This window comes from Amblyraja radiata, chromosome 2 (assembly GCF_010909765.2).
Source record: "Amblyraja radiata isolate CabotCenter1 chromosome 2, sAmbRad1.1.pri, whole genome shotgun sequence".
Lineage (NCBI taxonomy): Eukaryota > Metazoa > Chordata > Chondrichthyes > Rajiformes > Rajidae > Amblyraja > Amblyraja radiata.
In genome coordinates this window covers 58,232,715-58,254,064 of record NC_045957.1, presented here as the reverse complement: position 1 = coordinate 58,254,064, position 21,350 = coordinate 58,232,715, and the positions used below count along the sequence as shown (strand labels likewise).

Genomic DNA, 21,350 nt, shown 5'->3' with positions numbered 1-21,350 from the left:
TCTTATCCCCTTTAACAATCCTCTCTCTCACTTTAAACTTATGAGCTCTTGTTTTTCAAATCCGTCCTATGGGAAAAGCTTCTGACTATCTACCCTATGTATGCCTCGTATAATTTTATAAACGTCTATCAGATATCCCATCAGCATCTTTCACTCCAGAGAAAACAAGACCAGCCTTACCAATCTCTCCTTGCAACAAAAATCCTCCAATCCAGGCAACATTCAGGTAAATCTCTGCCCCGTCTCCAGCAAGCAACATCCCTCCTACAGTGTGGTAAGCAGAACTGCACAGAATAGCCCAAGGGTGGTCACACCTGTGTTTAATAAAGTTGCAACATAACGCCTCAACTTTTATATTATATGCTCTGACCTATGAAGGCAAGTATGTCAGATGCCTTAATAAGACACAAGATGCTTGAGTAACTTAGCAGGTCAGGCAGCATCTCTGGAAAAAAAGGAATAGGTGATGATTCGGGTCGAAACCCTTGTTCAGACTGAGAGTTAGGGGAGATGGAGAAGGTTCAAAGTACCCGTTGACATGTATCATGGAACAATGGACTGGAATCCTCTGTGCTGAACATTCCTGTTGTGCCCTATTATTTACTAGGCATGTCCTATCCCTAATTGACTTTTTCATTACTTTGTATTTTCCTGAATTAAATCTACCATCTACCAATGCTCTGCCCAACATTCCATCTGATCTATATCCTGCTGTAGCTTTTTAGACACCTTCCTCATTATCCACAACACCACAAATTTTCATGTCCTTTTGGTCCTTTGGTCCAACTTGTTCATGCCTGACCAAGATGCCCCCTCTTAAATAATCCCATTTACATGTTTGGCCCATATCCCTCTAAACCTTTCCTATCCATGTATCTGTCCAAAGGTCTTTGAAATGCTATCATCGCACCAGCCTCAACTAGCTCCTCTGACAGCCCATTACATATACCCACCATCCTCTGAGTTAAGACGTTGTCCCTCAGGTTCCTATTAAATCTTGCCCTTCTCATCTTAAATCTTCATCCTCTGTTTTTTTATTCCTCTACCCTGGATACTGCAGCTGTGACTGCATTTACCCTATCTATTCCCCTCATGATTTTATACAATTATTTTTATTTGTAGACAAATGAACTGCAAACTTACAATCATACCTCCTACATTCTCATCCAAGACATTAATATGTAATCACAAACAGAGGTCCCAGCAGCAATGCCCACATTACACTGCTGTTCACAGACTTTCAATCAGAAAAGTATCCTCCCACCAATATTCTCTGCCTTCTCTCGCCAAACCACTCATTCTGAATCACTTGTGCCTTAACCTTCTGGACCAGCCTGCCACGCGAGATTGGTCTCATTTAACTTGCAATTTTCCATTCAGTTTTTACGCTTCCATTTACTTCACCTGCACATAATACCTTCATAGATTAAGATTTGTATTACATTGCCTCTGTTTGTCTCTCAATCTTAAAATCCCATAAAATAAAGCAAGAAACATGACATTCCACAGCCGTATTATTTTTAGAATGTCGTCCTGGGAAATTGTGACATTTCTATTTTATAGAAGACTTTCTCACTTGCACATGTCCAATTGGAAATTATCTTATCAGACAAAAAGAGACATGAGGCTATATCAATCAACAGGATGTATTTGCAAGGCAGGGCACTTGGGCAAAGGAAAAATAAGAATAATTTCCTTTTTTGAAGGGCGAAGAGGATATTTGAGGAATCAAAAAGAAGAAAATTGTAAACTAATATATTGTTTTTTGTATTTAAACCTCACGTTTCATTGCTGCTTAATAGGAGGCAGGATAAATTGTTTAACTGCACTTTGAGTAGAGCATTTAATAATTAAATTACTTGATTGAAACATTGTACCCAGAAATGTAAAACATATTTTAGAGTCAGAGAGTTGCATAACATTGAACTAGTCCCTTTGGCACACCACAATTATGTCCAACCTTTATTCCCATCCTGACGAATCTTATTTGCCCACATTCGGTCCATATCCTATGTCTTGCCTATCCAAGTGCCTGTCGAAGTTTCTCTTAAACATAGTCATTTTATTTGTGAATAACACAGCTTTCAACTACAGCAGTAGCAAGTAAATATAAATGGAAAAAAAAATTCACAATAAATTGTGATGGAAGGCTTAAGATTCAGTTATTTATTCGCTCTGCATGGCAGATAGCTGAATAATTCCCAAATTATGATGTATGACAAAGGAAAGATCATGAGATCATGTGATAGGAGCAGAAATAGGCCATTTGGCCCATCAAGTCTACTCCGCCATTCAATAATGGCTGATCCATCTCTCCCTCATAACCTAATTCTCCTGCCTTCTCCCCATAACTTCTGACACCCGTACTAATCAAGAATCTATCTATCCCTGCCTTAAAAATATCCCCTGATTGGCCTCCACAGCCTTCTGTGGCAATGAATTCCACAGATTCACCACCCTTGACTAAAGAAATCCCTCCTCATCTCCTTCCTAAAAGAACGTCCTTTAATTCTGAGGCTATGACCTCTAGTCCTAGACTCTCCCACCAGTGGAAATACCCTCTCCACGTCCACTCTATCCAAGCCTTTCACTATTCTGTACGTTTCAATGAGGTCCCTCCTCAATCTTCTAGACTCCAGCGAGCACAGGCTCAGTGCCTGTCAAACGCTCACCCTATGTTCACTTACTCATTCCTGGGATCATTCTTGTAAATCTCTCCAGAGCAAGCACATCCTTTCTCAGATATGGTGCCCAAAAGGAGTCTTTCTCCCTTTTCGGGTTAAGTACATCAGTGTTGAGAAATGAAACACTAAATGGAATTTTGAGGTCTTCCTCTAAATCTAACTGTGCCAAGTTTCATTGCATGGTGGCTGATGTTCTAACTGGATGTCTAAAATGTGAAATATTTCAATCTAACATACTTTGCCACTCAGGATTCAAGTTTAATTTGCTACAATATTGGTACTACTTTCATGTAATCTTTTAGTTTTTTTCTTTTCAACAGTCCAACAATGAATAATCGCGAGCGGTGCGAGGGGGGAAATGAATACGGAGGTCAAAGTGCCGTATATGAATGCGCGAAGTATAAGGAATAAGGTGGACGAGCTTGAGGCTCAGTTAGAAACTGGAAAGTATGATGTTGTGGGAATTACTGAGACATGGCTGCAAGAGGGCCAGGGCTGGGAACTGAATATTCAAGGGTACACCTCCTATCGAAAAGACAGACAGGTGGGCAGAGGGGGTGGGGTTGCCCTGTTGGTGAGGAATGAAATTCAGTCCCTTGCAAGGGGTGACATTGAAACAGGAGATGTGGAGTCAGTATGGATAGAACTAAGGAATTGTAAGGGTAAAAAGACCATAATGGGACTAATTTACAAGCCCCCAAACAGTAGCCTGGACATAGAGCGCAAGTTGAATCAGGAGTTAAAATTTGCATTTGGCAAAAGTAATGCTGTGGTTGTTATGGGAGATTTCACCATGCAGGTAGACTGGGAAAATCAGGTTGGTACTGGACACCAAGAAAGGGACTTTGTAGAGTGCCTTTGTGATGGATTCTTAGAAGAGCTTGTATTGGAACCTACCAGGGAGAAGGCAATTCTGGATTTAGTGTTATGTAATGAAATGGATTTGATAAAGGACCTCAAGGTTAATGAGCCATTAGGAGGCATGGTCAGGTTTAATCTACAATTGGAGAGGGAGAAGAGTAGATAGGAAGTGTCAGTGTTGCAGTTGAATAAAGGGGACTACTGGGGCCATGAGGGAGGAGCTGGCCAAAGTTGACTGGAAAGATACACTAGCAGGGATGAGAGTGGAACAAAAATGGCAGGTGTTTCTAGGAATGATACAGAAGGTGCAGGATAATAATAATAATAATAATGCATTTTATTTGCTGGCGCCTTTCTGGACACCCAAGGACACCTTACAGGACATAAAATCACAATACATTTATCAATATTAAAATTAAGTTGATTAAAAACAAAAACAAAAAAAATCCAAAAAAACAAAACCTAGGAGGAAGAAAGATTCCAAGGGGAGAAAGGGACGACCATGGCTGATAAGGGACGTCAGGGACAGTATAAAAATTAAAGCGAAGTACAACGTAGCAAAGATGAGCGGGAAGCAAGAGTAATGTTTAAAGAACAGAAGATAACCAAAAAGACAATACAGGGAGAAAAGATGACGTACGAAGATAAGCTAGCCAAGAATATAAAGCAGGATAGTAAAAGCTTCTTTAGGTATGTGAAGAGGAAAAAATTAGTTAAGACCAAAGTTGGACCCTTGAAGTACCGAAAAAGGTGAATTTATTATGGGGAACAAGGAAATGGCAGATGAGTTGAACAGGTACTTTGGATCCATCTTCACTAAGGAGGACACAAACAATCTTCCTGATATAGTAGTGGCCAGAGGATCTGGGTCAAAAGAGGAACTGAAGGAAATCCACATTAGGCAGGAAATGGTGTTAGACTGATGGGACTGAAGGCTGATAAATCCCCAGGGCCTGATGGTCTGCATCCCAGGGTACTTAAGGAAATGGCTCTAGAAATCGTGGATGGATTGGTGATAATTTTGACTCAGAGGGTGGTGGAGGCAGGTTCTCTGGAAGCTTTCAAGAGAGAGCTAGATAGGGCTCTTAAAAATAGCAGTCAGGGGATATGGGAAGAAGGCAGGAACGGGGTACTGATTGGGGATGATCAGCCATGATCACATTGAATGGCGGTGCTGGCTCGAAGGGCCGAATGGCATACTCCTGCACCTATTGTCTATTGTATGCTATTCAATCTTACTTGGATACACGTGTCCTTGCGATTTCTAACAAATAACTCCATTTCAAATACTGTTTCCCATGACCTTAGGATAACCCGATGTGCTTTATATTAATGAAGAGCAATTTTAACTGTAGGCATTGATCTAATACATAAATATGACAGCCAATTTTCATAGAGCAAGGTCCCACAAACAGAGATGACAATGAAAAAAAAGAATAGCCTAGAAATTCCCTAATGTAGCACTGTTTTCCTCAGCATTACAGAACTGAAATTTGGACTGGAGTGGTCAGGACTATTTCCAGGTCCCTTTTGCCACTTCACAAATTTAACACAGCACTTTAATTTAAATCACATTAGTACATTTCAGGCAAAACGGCACTGTAGCAGGCCTTTGTGATCAATATCCCTCCAAATCCTGCATATAATAATAATAATAATAATAAATTTTATTGTCATTGCACATCAGTGCAACGAGATTTAGTATGCAGCTTCCAACCGATGTATTCATATGCCTATGTAAAATCCTCTTAAATACCAGTATCATATTGATTCCACCGCTATCCTTGCCAGTGCATTCCAGGCATCTATCACTCCCTATGCAAAAACTTGCCCCACACACACCCTTTTAAACTTTCTGCCTCTCACTTTAAAGCAAGGCCCCCGATTTTGTGGCATCCCTACCCTGGGAAAAAGTTTATCACTGTCTATCCTATTTATACCTCTCATATTCAAGTTATTTTATATTCAAGTTATTGCAACTTCAGATCAGATGCATATCAAATGATATAATTTTCTTGCAATGGCCATGTTGTCCAATATGCCCATAGTGAGCCATCCACTGGACACTGGGTACTTATTATTGAGTGCCAAAATGAAAATCGTAGTCCCATGCAAAAAAAAGGAGAATTGCAGGCAAAGCTCAGCATGTCGGGCAGCATCTATTGAGAGAATTGGAAAGTCGACAATTCGGGTTGGGAACTTTCAACTGGACCCTTCTTTATTCAGATGAAAAGTCTCAACCCTAAAACTGGATTGACCATTTCTCTTCACAGATACTGCCTGATCCATTGAGTTCCTCCAGCAGTTCTCCCTTTTGTGCTCCAGATTCCAGCATCTGCAGTCGTCTGCATCTCCCTAAAGTTTAATGCTATGACAATCTTGGATCCATTGGGTCCACATGGTATCAACAATCTACTATGTTCACTCCGACCAAATCTAGTGTCATCTGACCAGGTAATGACTATGCCTCCATCCATCAGCCCACTCTCTCCCTGTCTGATCATTCAGCAGTCTGTTTGGTTTCAGTCAGCCATCCCAAAATAATGCTGAAACCAGGATATTAATATTCTGTTTGTAAACTACCTAAACATGTCATTAATCACCTTTGTATTTTGGTTTACTGAACTACCATTATTGTTTTCATCTCTAGTAAAATACACGTAAATACAGGCTTAATTTCACCACCATGCCTCCTCCAATAACAGGCCACCACATAACACCTTCTGCATCTCAATGTCCTTTTCCCAGGTTCCTCAGCCCCCACAAGTTCCTTGTCCAATGCTAATGTGGCTTAAATTTTGCCCCATTTACAAAGTTTCATGAGCAGTGCTATTTCAAATAGCTCTGAAACTCGTTCCAAATCAGAAAGAACTGCAGATCGATGACAAAAGAAGAATTTTATTTTCCAATTCCAGAACTTTAACAATATGTTCCCATTCACAGAAAAGCTATTTTTCACAATTCTACAGAGAAATTAGTGAACAAGCAGCATCATTCCATTCATAAATGTAATTAAAATCATACAAAGCATCTGAAAATTAAGGGGATAACTGACCAAAATGCCAAAGTTGAAACAAGGAGAAACTGTTGCAGCTCTGCACACTGTACAATGATTCATCTATTACAGCAGGCAAATATTTCAAGAGCTGTTTTCACATAGACTTTGTACTCATATTCGTAGTCACATGAATAAAAGATTTGAAAGATCTGCCATGTATAATCCTTTGTAAGTCTTAACATTTTTATGCTGCACGTAAAAGTAGTAAAGGATTTTTAAATCTGCATTTTTTTTTCTGTGGCTACATGAGAGATGATTGCATGGAAGGGAGATGTCATGTGAAACTAATGTTTTGGTAAGTGAACTGTAATAGAGTCAGAGGCACAAATTAGTTATTTTTAATTTTTGGGCAATTGGAAATGTGGCGCATGCAAAAAAACCCCGAATCACCAGACTACTGAAAAATGGGCTGGCATCCTGAATGATAAATATAATATCCAACATTTAACCATAGGAGTATTTACCCACGTCTAGATAGCTCTGGTATTGATCAAGAAGAGCTATTTTTAAATTATGCGTTCTCCAAGTGCCTGCTTGACTATAACAATAGCACTTAAATTATACTTTCAACAAAACAAATCAGCAAAGAGAATTCAGAGGAGTGTTACCAAGTAGAATTTGACAATAAAACACAAAAGTATACATAAGGATAGATGACTAAATGTTTTGTCAAAAAGGCAGATTTTAAAGAGCATCTTAAACACAAGAAAATAAGAACAGAGTTGGACTATGTGACTGCACAAACCTACTCCTCGGTTCAATATGATTAAGGTTGACCTACCCCAGGCCTCAATTTCTCTTCTGTGCTAGTTCTCCATTATTCCAAATTTCCTTTCAATTATTTATCTATGTCCTCTTTAAATACCCACAATGATCTAGCCTCCACAACTCTCCCGATTGAAGATTCAGGAGATTCACTATTATCTGCAAGAAGAAATTCCTATGCACCTCAGTTTTAAATGACCACCTCATAACTTTTAACTCTGCCTCTTCATTTAAGACTCACCCACTAGTGGAGGCATTTCAACATCTGTCGTGCTCCTCAGATTCTTACATGTTTTAATATATTCAATCATTCTTCTAAACTCCAAATATTGCAGGTCGAAAGGAACAAAGAGAAGTGGAAATCTGGGGAAGGTTTGGGAAGAAACTCCAGCCGTTTGGTATCTAAGCACAGTAGCCAACAATAGGACGATAAACGTGAAGATGATTAATAGGGTATGGTGAGTGAGATATGGTACAAGTTAGGAATCGGCCAAATTTGGAATAAGCTCAAGATGCTAATGAGTATGTGCCCAATGCTTTTAGATCATATATATATATATTATGAAAGTGAAATGAATGCTATTCCTGTGCGATTTTCTCATCAGGTGCTGGATGAGAGCGCCTCATCTCTCTATCTCTGATAGCTACAGTCTCACAGATTCAGCTCTGCATGTACATAGCAATGGTTTAGTAGACTGAAAGGCCTATTTTCATGCAGTTCTGCAGTTTTTAGCAGTCACATGGTCGGAGAGCTGCCTCTGGTAGTTTTCCTCTGGTATTATGTGGTCTTTTTTACTGTAGGTACAACATAGCTACAAGACAATGATGTTTGTCTTCATGGCATCAAAATGTTTATGTAGAACCGAGGAACTGCAGATGTTAATTTACAAAAAAAGACACAAAGTGCTGGATTAGCTCAGCCGGTCAGGCAGCATCCCTGGAGAACATGGATAGGTGATGTTTCTGGCTGAGATCCTTCTTCAGTGGTTGTGATGGGAAAGCCTCATATTGACAGCAGATGCAGTGGGGATGGAGGAATTTAGTAGGGGATAGTAGTAGTAGTCTTTACACGAGGCAGGGTGGGAAGAAGTGTAGTCGTGATAACTGTGGGAGTCAGTAGGTTTGTAGTAGGCGTCAGTCGATAGGCTGCCCCCCTGTGATAGAGACAGAGATCAAGCAAGGGGAGAAAGGTATCAGAAACTTCCTCCCACCTTGCCTCTTGCAACGAAGCAATTCCGTGCTCTCAGTTCTGCCATCTCTGTAACTGCTTCCCAAGATGAGGGTTTTCATTCTAGGATATCCTAGATGTCCTTTTTCTTCAGTAAAAGTGGTTTCCTCCCTGCTATCATTGATGGATCCCACACCTGTGTTTCCTCTGTTTCCCACACTTCTGCTCTTGTTCCCCAATCCCCAGAAGGAACAAGGTAGTTAATAATAATAATAATATATAATAATAATAATAATGCATTTTATTTATGGGCACCTTTCAGAGCACTCAAGGACACCTTACAGATTAAAACAAGCAAATTACAAATATATAAATAAAATGAAACAAAAACAACATAGAGAAAGCAGCGGCAGAGAGCCAATATGGGGGCCTAAAGAAAGAGCAGAGGACGCTTCATCAGATACACAATGTGAGCTGGAGACAAGTCGGTCAGACAGAAATTGGTACTTTGTTTGGGAATGAGTGATTAGAACCAACCAGAGACGTTGAGGAAGGTGGAAGCTTGTACAATTTGTGGGACCAACAAGTGACACTGTTAATAAATTTAATCCAGCAATGCTCAACAAGATTTTTGATCATTGCATGGGTTATGATGCCATTTGATGTGCTTCTGGTGTGACAAATGTAACTCATGCTTGGAATGATCCGGCTAAATTTTTGTAATGGTGCAAAATTACCCAAAAATTGTTGCTTGTGTGTTTCAGGCTGGGAGAAGTCAAGTGTGAATTGTGTTGTGTCTTTTTGGAAGTTAATTTCAAGACCAATGATTTTAATATTCCCAATATATAACTTAAGAAAGTGTCAGCTCATTCAAGATTGGTTGCTGGAGAGCAGCTAAACACCATGAGACAAGAGAGATGGTGGAGTTTAAATGAAGAAACTGAGACCATGTTTCTAAGGAAAAGAATGAGGATTCAACTTTTAGCAAACAATAATCCATCTAAATGCTGGTAGGCAAACAGAAGTCCAAATTAACAAAGGAGCACCAACACATATTTGTTAAAGGCAAAACCTTTTTTAGAACCTGATATATCTTTGATGAAGTAAGGGGGAAAAGCTATAATGGAAATACAATGGCTTTGTCAGCAGATGTTCAGAAGATACCTCATGAAATCCCACACAAAAGGTCGACAGAACTTGAAGGTCACTAGTAACATGGATAGGAAATCAGTTGAAAGGAAGAAAATAGTACTGATAAATAGCTGTATTTCAGATTGGAGAACATTGACAGTAATCTTTCTCATGGATCACTGTGTTTGTGATACTGAAGCTTAGAAAATCGTGTGCAGAATAATATTTCCAATTTCTAAATAGCACATCGCTTGATATGTGTTTAATGAGAAAAAATGAGAAAAACAGCCACTTGCAAGAGAGAATATGAGTGGCATATGGGAAAAAAGGAAAAGACTAACAAGGGTATATTTGCGTCTTCCAAAGTTAAGAAATGTATAATCGGAAACAAGGAAAAGCAGAGGAATAAAACAATTATTTTGTTCCTGTCTTCACAAAAGACACAAAAATAAGAAACAACAAGGATCTAACAACAATGAGAAACTGAATGAAATAGGCATTAGTAAGAAAATGTACAAGAGAAATTGGCAAATAGCGAAAATTGAAGAATCATGGAATCTTGGGTTTGTAGGTTAATTGGCCCCTGTAAATCACCTCTAGTTGTGTAGGGAGTGGATGTGAAACTGGAATAACACGGAACGATTGTGAACAATGGTTGGTGTGAACTCGGAGCCAAAGGACCTGTTTCCACGCTGTATCTTTGAACTAAAATCTCATGGACAAATTACCCCCCAGAGTTTTGAAAGAAGTAACTGCTCCAGTTGATAACAAAATAGCAAATGATCTAGTTATCATTTCCAAACTTCTATGGGTTTCAAAATTGTTCTTATGGGTGGAGAGTAGCAAACTGAGTCTCCTACTTAAGTAGGGAGGAAGAGAGAAAACAATGATATTAAGCTATCATCTGTAATGGGAAAAACAGTGGAATCTATAATAAAGGATGTAATAACTAAACACCTTGAAAAGAAAAAACTGATTAAGCTGATCCAACGTGGATGCATGAAAGGAAAATCATGCTCGATAAAGCAAGTGGAATTCTTTGAGGATGTGACAAGCAGAACGAATAAGGTGGAACAAGGAGGAGAGAGTAAATATATGCCAAGGAGATAGAGACAAGCTGAATAAAAGGGTAAACACATGACAGATGGAATATCATGTGGTGAAAATAAAGTTATCCACTTTGGCATAGATAACAGAAAAGTTCATTTTGAATGGAGAGATATTGAGTATTGCTGACATTGAAAAGTGACCTGGGTGACCTAATGGACTAAAAGTTTACTAGAAGCCTAGAAGTCAGATTACTAGAAAACTAGAAGTAATGAGCTATAAGAAAGCCAAATGGTATTTTCCCTTTTTTATGAGAGGATTTGAGTACAGGATCAAAATGCCTTGGGCCTGTCCCATAGCGATTTTTTAGGCAACTGCCGGCAACTGTCATAGTCATAGCAGGTTGCCGAAAAACCGGCGACAACCTTCGTCATCCTGGCGACAACCTACGACAGCACCTACATCAGGAGAAATCAAGCTACGTTCATTGGCGTCAAACCCACTGTCACTGAAAAGTTTTCAACATGTTGAAAATTTAGCGGCAACCAGAAAGACGCTGCGACTTTGTGCGCAACTGAGGGGAGTACTCCCGGCGACCACCGGCAAACATGTGGCGACAAACTAGTCACCTGCAGTTGCCTAAAAAAATGCCTAAGTGGGACGGGCCCATTACTACATTTTATTGGGCCATGGGGAGACTAAAACCAGAGCATAGAGTTCAGTTTCGGTCCACATGCCTAAGAAATTGGGCAAAGTTTAAAGAGATGTGCAGGGCAGGTGTTTTTTTTGCACGGGGAGAGGTGAGTGTTTGGAACGCACTGTCAGTGGTGGTGATGGAGGCAGATGTGAAAGGCATTTAAGAGTCTTTCATTTGAGCACATAGATATGCAGGGAATGGAAAGGTATGAATCTTATGCAGGCAGAGGAGTTGGTTTTAACTTGGCATCGTGTTCGGCATGGACATTATGTGCCAAAGGCTGTCCCTGTGCTGGAATGTTCTATGTTCTAGAGGGAGTGGAGCAAAGATTTATTTTGGAGAGTTAGAGGGTTAACAAGTTTGCCTTGTTGGAAGAAATTAAATAGACCAGGCCAGTTTTCCCTTCAGTTTCGAAGAATGAGAGGAGATCTCATTGAAACCTTGAACATTCTTAGCTCTTTTCAAAGTGCTGGAGGAACTCAACAGGGTCAGGTAGCATATATGGAGGGTATGGACATGTCGATGTTTTGGATCAGGACCCTTCTTTAGCACTCTGCATTTTGCTCAAAATTCTAGCATCTGCATTTTCATGTGACAACATTCTTTGCAAGTTTGTAGAAACAAAGAACTGCAGGTGCTGGTTTATACGAAAGATAAACACAAAGTGCTGGAGTAATTCAGTGGGTCGGCAGCATCTTTGGAGAAAAAGGATTTGTGATGTTTTGGGTCAGGAGGGTCCCAACCCGAAATGTCGCCTATCCTTTTTCTCCAGAGATGCTGCCTGACCCGCTGAGTTACTCCAGCACTTTGTGTCTTTCTTCGTAAGTTTGACAGGCTGGGGAGAGGATCATGTTGCCCGAAGCTGAGGAGTCTAGAAACAGGGACCAGACTCACAATAGTAGTTTTGGATATTAAATGAAACAAGGGTCGTAGAGTTAGTAGAAAATAACATTAGGATAAATCAGCCATTTTCTCGATGAATGGCGTGTTGAGGTTGAAGGCCAAATGACCTATTCTTCCTCCCATTTCTAATGTTTTTACATTCAAAATCTTGCAGGAATGCATTGAAAGACTGCCATAATAAGCAGAATTTTGTGGGATTCTAACTTTAGGAAGAATGTGGAAGTCGCAGAGAGGTGTAGTTTAGAGATACAGCGTGGAAAATGGTCCTTCGACCCACCAAAGCCCTGCCGACCAGCGATCACCCGCCCACGCCAGTTCTATTCTATCCCATCATATACACCAGGGGCAAATTACAGAAGCCAATTAACCTATAAACCCGAATGGGCACATCTTTCGAGTGTGGGAGGAAACTGGAGCACCCAGATATAACACACGGGTTCATAGGGAGAAGGTACAAACTCTGCAAGAGATCAAACCGGATCTCTGGCGCTGTAAGGCAGCAACTCTACCACTGCGCTATCATGCTGCCCATCATGAAAGCACTGTCTTCCCTCGACCCTAAAGTTTGCTTGCGAGTTAAGGGCCTGTCCCACTTGGGCATCATTTGCGCGTCATTTATGCGATAGACCTATAGTGACTGAAGCGCAACAGTTGAGCAACTGACGTGCGAAAACCGTCTAGCAGTACGACAGTCACACGCCAAGTGTTCTTGAGGGCCCTGCTCCTTTTGGGAGCCATTTGCTATGTTGTTCGTACTTAGTCCGATTTCCGTGGCAAGGATTTTCCCAATTAAAATGTTTTATAACTATGCGCGCTTTATACCTGGGTGGTCACGTGGTGCGGCACTCAAATGATGCGCAAATGGCGTGCCAACGGCGTACAGGTGGCGCGTGGTTACAGACATTGACGCACCGTGATGCACGATAAATTAGCATAGTAAATGTTCATGCATCACCGTGCGTAACCATACGTCACCACGCGCTACACATACGCCATCAGTACATCAGCGTGCACAAGGGACACGTCATGCAGGTGGCGCGCGAGAATTTTGAGCATTCCAAAATCCTGGGGCGTCTCGCGTCACTGCATAAGCCACCACGCGCCAACCAATTTTTATCACTGATAGCGCTTCCAGCTCTTGCACCCGCAGACAACTGCTACTTACCAGTGATTCAAGGTATCACTGGTAAGATGCACTGGCTTGAGCTAGTGCACTTGCTGGAATGGTGGGAGACACATCTGTGCCTTCTGATCATTAACCCCAGGCTCAGATCTGTGCTGACAGGCTCACATCAGTTATTCTTCAGGGTTCAGTACTCTCCCCTGGTTTTCTAGAGGGTAAAACAAATTCAGATAGCAAATTCTTCTTTGATATCTCTGCAAACTCTTCTGTTGCTAAAATTGTTCCCTACCATTATACACATTGCCTGTTTCTGTCTAATTGGTTATATTCTGTACTATAATAGCTCAGTGGACACCAAAGCAGCAAATCATATTCATGTCAATTGGAACGTATCCAGGACCCGAGTCAGTCTCAGTGCTGGAAGGGATCAAGTACGGCAGTCCACTCGACAAGATACACATCCGTGCAATATATTATAGGTAGATAATTCATTGGCTAAATTTATGAAAAAGTTGAGATTTTTAAATTTAAATTTAAAAATGTCCACCTGAGGAGGAAATCAGGTGGTAGTGAAATGACCCCAAACATGAAACATTTTTGATTTCTGAAAAGCAGTCACATGATGATGATTGGGAGACTAGGTGTTTTTTCATGATGGTGGTGAGGGGAGTAGGGAGACATTTAACATTGTTGTCCCCGTTCAGATGAAGGGAGCAACTTGCGATAGTGTGCAATTCATGTGCTTCACCAGTCGTTAAATGGTATGCCCCAGGATGTACACAAGCAATTTAGAGCAAGAGTGACAGATGATGGGACAGCTTATTTATTGCAAAAATAGCCTAAGAACTTAAGTAAAGAAGAGTCTGCTGAATTCTTAACTGAATTTGTTGGCAGAACAAAGTATTCCGGAGGGCAAATATGATTGTATTATTCGGCAATAGGAAGGTAAGGAAGCAATACCATGGGAAGAAAGACGAGCCTGTAGTACTGAAGTACAAATGATCTGTCATGAAGAGAATTCAGGATAGACAGCAGCAGATCTCCGAAAACAGGTAATACATATATATAAATGGGATCAGTGAAACATAAATCAACGGGATCAGTGCAGGCTCCAAATAATCAAAATTATTTTCAGCACGCAAACAGAAAATAAAAAATATCAGTATTCTTCCACTAAAATGTTATTTCTATTTAGTTCATATTTTCCCTCCAAGAATTGATTAAAGATAACTTTCTCCTTGACTCCATGTCATTTCTCAGTATAGTGTTGGCATTATAGCCATTTGACTGGGTTGAAATGTCATGTGTTCTATGTCGATTACATTGAAGTACTAAGGGACCAAAAATGGATATCTTCCAATGCAGAGCTAGTTTAAAGGTTTGGTGTCAGAAATCGAAGAGAAAATGGGGAACAGCCACAAAACGCATCTGGTACAAGAAAAACATAGCATGAATGACATGCTTCAAAAGAAAAAGTAAAGAAAATGATCCACTCTAATTGATTGTGGTTTATGTCAGTGAGATGCTCCTGTCTCAAGAAGGAGGGCTCAATATCAACTCAAAGAAGGGAGCCGGCAGCAGAAACAATCAGAAACAATTGCATTATTCATCCTGCCACTTCTCACATGATATCAGTTAGTTATGATTGGAATTGTTACTTCTTTTTTATTTGAAGACTTCATAATAGAGGAGCACAATTAGACTATGTTTATATCAATTAACCATGTACCTGAAATGAAAGCATGAGGAAAGAAGCAAGGAATTTTCACTTCCTGATCGGGTGGAAACGCACACCCCCCCAAACGTTAGCTTGTGCTGCAGGCTGAAAGATTATACAGACTGCATGTGGTCACAACATGAGTATTTTGTGCAAATAACTTAAATGTTGCAAGGTGTAAAGATTCACTTATACAACTGGCTTTTTAGATAGATTGAGGCCTTTAAATTTTTTTTAAATCCATTAATCAAGATATTAATAAATACTAAATTTTAACAGATGTTTAACCTTTTTACAATGTTTATTTTGTTGATACTCCTTTCTCAGAAATAGCAGTATATATATTTACTGAGAAGAAAATTGTGAATGACAGAAAACTCAGATGAAAACTTTCAAATCTGGTGCACAATTCTGCCTATGACTCGAGCTCACACCGGCAAGTCAGTGGCTATCACAAACATGGGAAATCCAATTTAAAAATGAAAGATGTCACCCAATGTGGACAGAGATAGCATGAAAAATACCATAAATGCTTGACGTTATCAATTTATAAATGGAAAGGTGACAGATTATATGACTGTCAAGTGGCTCTTATTTCAGATGAATTATATTTTTACTTACAGTTTCCTTCTTCTCATTTTTAAAAAGTTTAAACAAATGTTTTAATAGCTTTTAAGTATTTAATCCTGGCTTCATCTTACATGCATATTGATGTAGGCTGCAAAGATTTACTCCGTGTACATATTTAAATGTCAAAGTAATTACTATATACATGTCATTTTAATTTATATTGGTTGCATGGAGGAATGGCATCTAGGTACCCTCCACCTGATTATTTTGGGCTACATCTTGCTGACAAAATAACAATGTTTAAATAATATACAACATTTTTCTTGTAAGGCTTCCCCAAGGTGTCAAGGATGACTGACTATACCTATTAGTGTGCAAATTGGTCAACAAATTCAACAAGACACACTATGAGATGTGAATCTTTATTTGCTGGTTGATGTATGGTTCTCAATGCAAATAACAATTTTCCATAATAATGGATATTTTACAGCCCATTCCAAAGTGGCACATTCATTGACCATTAAGCGAAATGCAGAAATACTGGATAGCTGACATTTCAGTGTATAGGTATTTCAGCAATATGACTTTTTATTATAACCTGTCACAGACAGAAATAATAGTTTAGTCATTGAATCTAATTCTTACAGGTATTGTAAATTGTCAGAGATTTTCAAAATGACTGCAAAAAATGGTTAGATCCTTTTATAATGCACTAAAATATAGTTATGGTTAACCCAAGTACCACAAAATTCATGAAATCGGTTTAGTATTAATTTTGACCTATGTTAAGATGTTTTAGACCCAGAGAGAAATATTAAAAAAGGACTTGTATGGTTCCTGATCAGAACATCTCCAACTCAATGCAACTTCCAACATGCTTGGCAATTTGAGAAGAATTGAGACTAGGTTAGCAAACTTGGCATTGTAGCAAAAACACATGCTGGCTGCCATGCATGGCATGGCTACATTGCAATGTCAATGTCCTGCATGACAGTGAGACTGCAAGGGAGAGAGGTAAAGCCTCTAAATTCAGAGGGAGAAACCTGGCTATTTTCAAATGTTAGATTAATGGCAGAGAGAGGAGCTGTTTGCTGTGAGAAATTGGCAAGGGCACACTCTCCTGTAGCCGTTTTCTTCCTCCTGTTCATCATCAGGCCTCGAATAATGACTTCCGGATATAGTTGATAAAGCAAAGGGCAGATGTACTGGGGGGTTGATAGGGAAGACAATAGACAATAGACAAGAGATGCAGGAGTAGGCCATTCGGCCCTTCGAGCCAGCACCGTCATTCAATGTGATCATGGCTGATCATCTCCAATCAGTACTCCGTTCCTGCCTTCTCCCCATATTCCCTGACTCCGCTATCTTTAAGAGCCCTATCTAGCTCTCTCTTGAAGAAATGTGTCCAACTGACTTACTCCAAAGAGTAAAAAATATTACTGCTCTGAGAAGCAGGTGCAAACAACTAGCTTTCTAAAAATAACATAAATTTTTTTTTCCCGAATAGCCTTAAGTGTTTCCTCTAATAGAACAAAAATTTGCAAGGGCAGTGTTCTCAGTAATCATTCAGATTTCAGGGAACTGGCAGATTCAGTTTAATATTTTATTTTTGCTTTTTCCGTTTTTTCAAATGTTTTCATAAAATGTCCCCGATTACAGGAGGGATTGTGGCACTGAGCCTGTGCTGCCCTTGGTTGATCTGCTATACTGTACAGCTTGTTGAGATTCTGCCCACAGCCCACTTCACATAAAATGTCAATTATTGTTGGAATACAATGTTGACACCCCCAGTTGACAGCAGCAAAATCTTACCGGGGAGACAGACGAGTGTTCTGGGCACATGAACATTAAATTTCTAGTTCCATCTTGTCATGAAAATGCATCCACTCACTACATAAAATCATTAGGAAGCAGCTACTTACACATCATCATTGAATTGAATATGAACTAAAAATCTGAGAACAATATTCAACCTACGTATATATTAAATTATGTCATGACATGCTCAATATAATTTGAGTAATTTTCCTGTACAAAAAACAATGAATACAGAAATTCATGATCTATTATTCCCCACTTTCACAAGTAACTGCTTATCACTCCGGCTTACTGTCTCCAGCTCAATGATTTCAGTGTTGATCTGTGACAACAGGATCGGTGTAATCCTACCGGAAGCAGTTTACAGTGCTGATCAAAAATACCTCCAATAAAGGCAATTAGGTGTCTAAAATAAGGAGGACATTTTGTTGTCACAGGCAAAAACCTCCAGCAGCAGCAGCATGCTCTCCAATACAGCTGAAACCGATTCAGGATTGATTTCATGAACTTACTGTCAATTTCACCAAGTTTGCAGACAATTTAAAATTTGCTTCTCATCCCCAGCAATGCTGGACAGTAAAAAGTAAAAATGAAGGAAAATACATTTAAAGAAGCAAACTCATTCACACCATGCAAACAGAATACAAACTGAGAGTCCTTCATCAAATCACAGAGCAGTAGTCAGAGATGGAAAATTGCTCCTTGGTCAGAAGTAGGTGGAACAAAGTATTTTAAGTTTGCTTGCTTTCAGACAGGCTGGTGAACAAATTCTTCAGCTGCATGGTAAAAATATGCACACTTACAAAATGGTCTGCAAGTACTCAAGGAGGTGGCCCTAGAAATTGTGGATGTATTGGTGATCATTTTCCAATGTTCTCTCGACTCTGGATCAGTTCCTGTGGACTGGAGGGTAGCCAATCCACGTTTTAAGAAAGGAGGGAGAGATAAAATGGGGAATTATAGACCAGTAGTGGGGAAAATGCTCGAGTCGATTGCAAAAGAAGTTACAGCAGTGCATTTGGAAAGCAGTGGGAGGATCGGTCAAAGTCAGCATGGATTGATTAAGGGGAAATCAGGCTTGAGTAATCTTCTGGAATTTTTTGAGGATGTAACAAGTTGAATGGATAAGGGAGAACCAGTGGATGCGATGTATCTGAACTTTCAAAAAGCCTTTGACAAGGTCCTACACAACAGATTAATGTGCAAAATTAGAGCACATGGTATTGGGGTAGGGTATTGACATGGATAGAGACTGGTTGGCAGACAGGAAGCAAAGAGTAGGAATTAACGGGTCCTTTTCAGAAGGCAGGCAGTGACTAGGTGCTGGGACCCCAGTTATTTACAATATATATTAACGATTTAGATGAGGAAATTAAATGTGACATATCCAGGTTTGTGGATGACCCAAAGCTGGGTGGCGGTGTGAACTGCGAGGAGGATGCTATGAGGCTGCAGGGCGACTTGGATAGGTTGGGTGAGTGGGCAGATGCATGGCAGTTGCAGTATAATGTGGATAAATATGAGGTTATCCACTTTGGTGGCAAGAACAGGAAGGCAGATTATTATCTGAATAGTGGCAGATTAGGAAAAGTGGAGGTGCAATGAGACCTGGGTGTGCTTGTACATCAGTCACTGAAAGTAAGCATTCAGGTACAGCAGGCAGTGAAGAAAGATAATGGCATGTTGGCCTTCATTGCAAGAAGACTTGAGTTTTGGAGCAAGGAGGTCCTATTGTAGTTGTATAGGGCTCTGGTGAGACCGGACCTCGAGTATTCTGTGCCATTTTGGTCTCCTAATTTGACGAAGAACATTATTGCTATTGAGGGAGTGCAGCATAGGTTCACTAGGTTAATTCTCGGGATGGTGGAACTGACATATGATAAAAGAAAATGGGTCGACAGGGCTTGTATTCACTGGAATTTAGAAGGATGAGAGGAGATCTCATAGAAACATATACAATTCTTAAAGGATTGGACAGGCTTGATGCAGGAAAAATGTTCCCGATGTTGGGAGAGTCCAGAACCAGGGATCAGTTTAAGAATAAGGGGTAGGCCATTTAGGACTGAGATTAGGAAAAACTTTTTCACCCAGAGTTGTGGATATGTGGAATTCCCTGCCACAGAAGACAGTGGGGGTCAATTCACTGCATGTTTTCAAGGGGGTGTTAGATTTAGCTCTTAGGGCTAAAGGCATCAAAAGATATGGGGAGAGAGCAGGAATGGGGAACTGATTGTAGATGATCAGCCATGATCTTATTGAATGGTGGTACTAGCCTAAGCCTGCACCTATTTTTTTAAATGTTTTTATGTTCCTATGTTTCTAAAATGTGTCAGCTTTTAGACAGGTATTGGAGCAGGAAGCTTGTCCTTGTTAGCATTCATTTTGCACACATTCCTGTCCCCACTCAACTTGCAGTGCCCTCCATAATGTTTGAGACAAAGACACATCATTTATTTATTTCCTTCCGTACTCCATCATTTGAGATTTGTTGTGGAAAAAAGTACATGTGGTTAAAGAGCACATTGTAAGATTTTATTAAAGGCCATTTTTATACATTTTGGTTTCACCATTTAGAAATTACAGCTGTGTTTATACATTCCCCCCATTTCAGGGCACTATAATGTTTGTGATGGTACCCGGACGTGACGTTGAAGGACGAGAAGCCGAAGCAAAGAAGTCGAAGCCAAATAGCCGAATGAAAACGAAGCCAAAACGCCAACGAACCGAAAGGGCGGGAAGCCTAAAAGCCAACTAACCAAAAGGCTGCGTCGCCTACAAGCCGACTAACCAAATGCTGCTCTGCCGAAAAGTAAAATGACGGACATGATGTCACCTAGGGGCGGGACTTGTCAGCGATTTTCCCAGACCCCAGCGTCCATCACATCACTGGTCGGTGGAGACGGGAGGGTGGGGGTCATTTTCCCACACTAGCCATTATTTGACTTTTCGGCAGAGCGGCATTCGGTTAGTTGGCTTGTAGGCGATGCCGCCTATCGGTTAGGTGGCTGTCAGGGATCAGGGGGTATGGAGAGAAGGCAGGTACAGGATACCGAGTTGGATGATCAGCCATGATCATATTGAATGGCGGTGCAGGCTCGAAGGGCCGAATGGCCTACTCCTGCACCTATTTTCTATGTTTCTATGTTTATGTTTCCCACCACCGAAGCCAGTCTGTAATTCCCCGTTTTTTCTCTCTCTCCTTTCTTGAAAAGTGGCATAACATTAGCTATCCTCCAATCCACAGGAACTGATCCTGAATCTATTGAACATTGGAAAATGATCACCAATGCGTCCACTGTTTTTAGAGCCACCTCTCCGAGGACCCTGGGATGCAGACCATCAGGCCCAGGGGATTTATCATCCTTCAGTCCCATTAGCCTACCCAATACTATTTCTCACCAAATGAAAATTTCTTTCAGTTCCTCTACCCCCTTAGATCCTCTGTCCTCTAGTGCATCTGGGAGATTGTTTGTGTCTTCCTTAGTGAAGACAGATCCGAAGTACCTATTCAACTCTTCTGCCATTTCCTTGTTGCCCATAATAATTTCACCCGTGTCTGCCTTCAAGGGACCCACATTTGACTCTGCTACTCTTTTTCCCTTAACATATCTAAAGAAGCTTTTACTGTCCTTCTTTATATTCCTGGCCAGCTTCCTTTCGTACTTCATCTTTTCAGCACGTATTGCCCGTTTTGTTTCCTTCTGGTGTACTATGAAAGTTTCCCAATCCTCTGGCTTCCGGCTACTCTTTGCTGTGTTATACATCTTTTCTTTTAGTTTTAATCTATCCCTAACTTCTCTTGTCAGCC

The 21,350-nt window shown here is 40.3% G+C and overlaps 1 protein-coding gene and 1 long non-coding RNA gene across 6 annotated transcripts in view; both read right to left on the bottom strand.

The window, feature by feature from the left end:
* LOC116989689 overlaps window positions 1–21,007 on the bottom strand; it is a 23,293-nt gene extending 2,286 nt beyond the window's left edge. Inside the window, exons 1-2 of the long non-coding RNA XR_004416296.1 lie at window positions 20,971–21,007; window positions 20,425–20,428 (exon numbers count right to left, since the gene is read on the bottom strand). This is a non-coding gene — a long non-coding RNA (uncharacterized LOC116989689). The remainder of the gene's footprint in view (window positions 1–20,424; window positions 20,429–20,970) is intronic.
* The window catches only part of rbms3 (RNA binding motif single stranded interacting protein 3), a 1,345,529-nt gene that overhangs the window by 1,098,171 nt on the left and 226,008 nt on the right, over window positions 1–21,350 (bottom strand). The gene's annotated exons all lie outside the window — the stretch shown is intronic.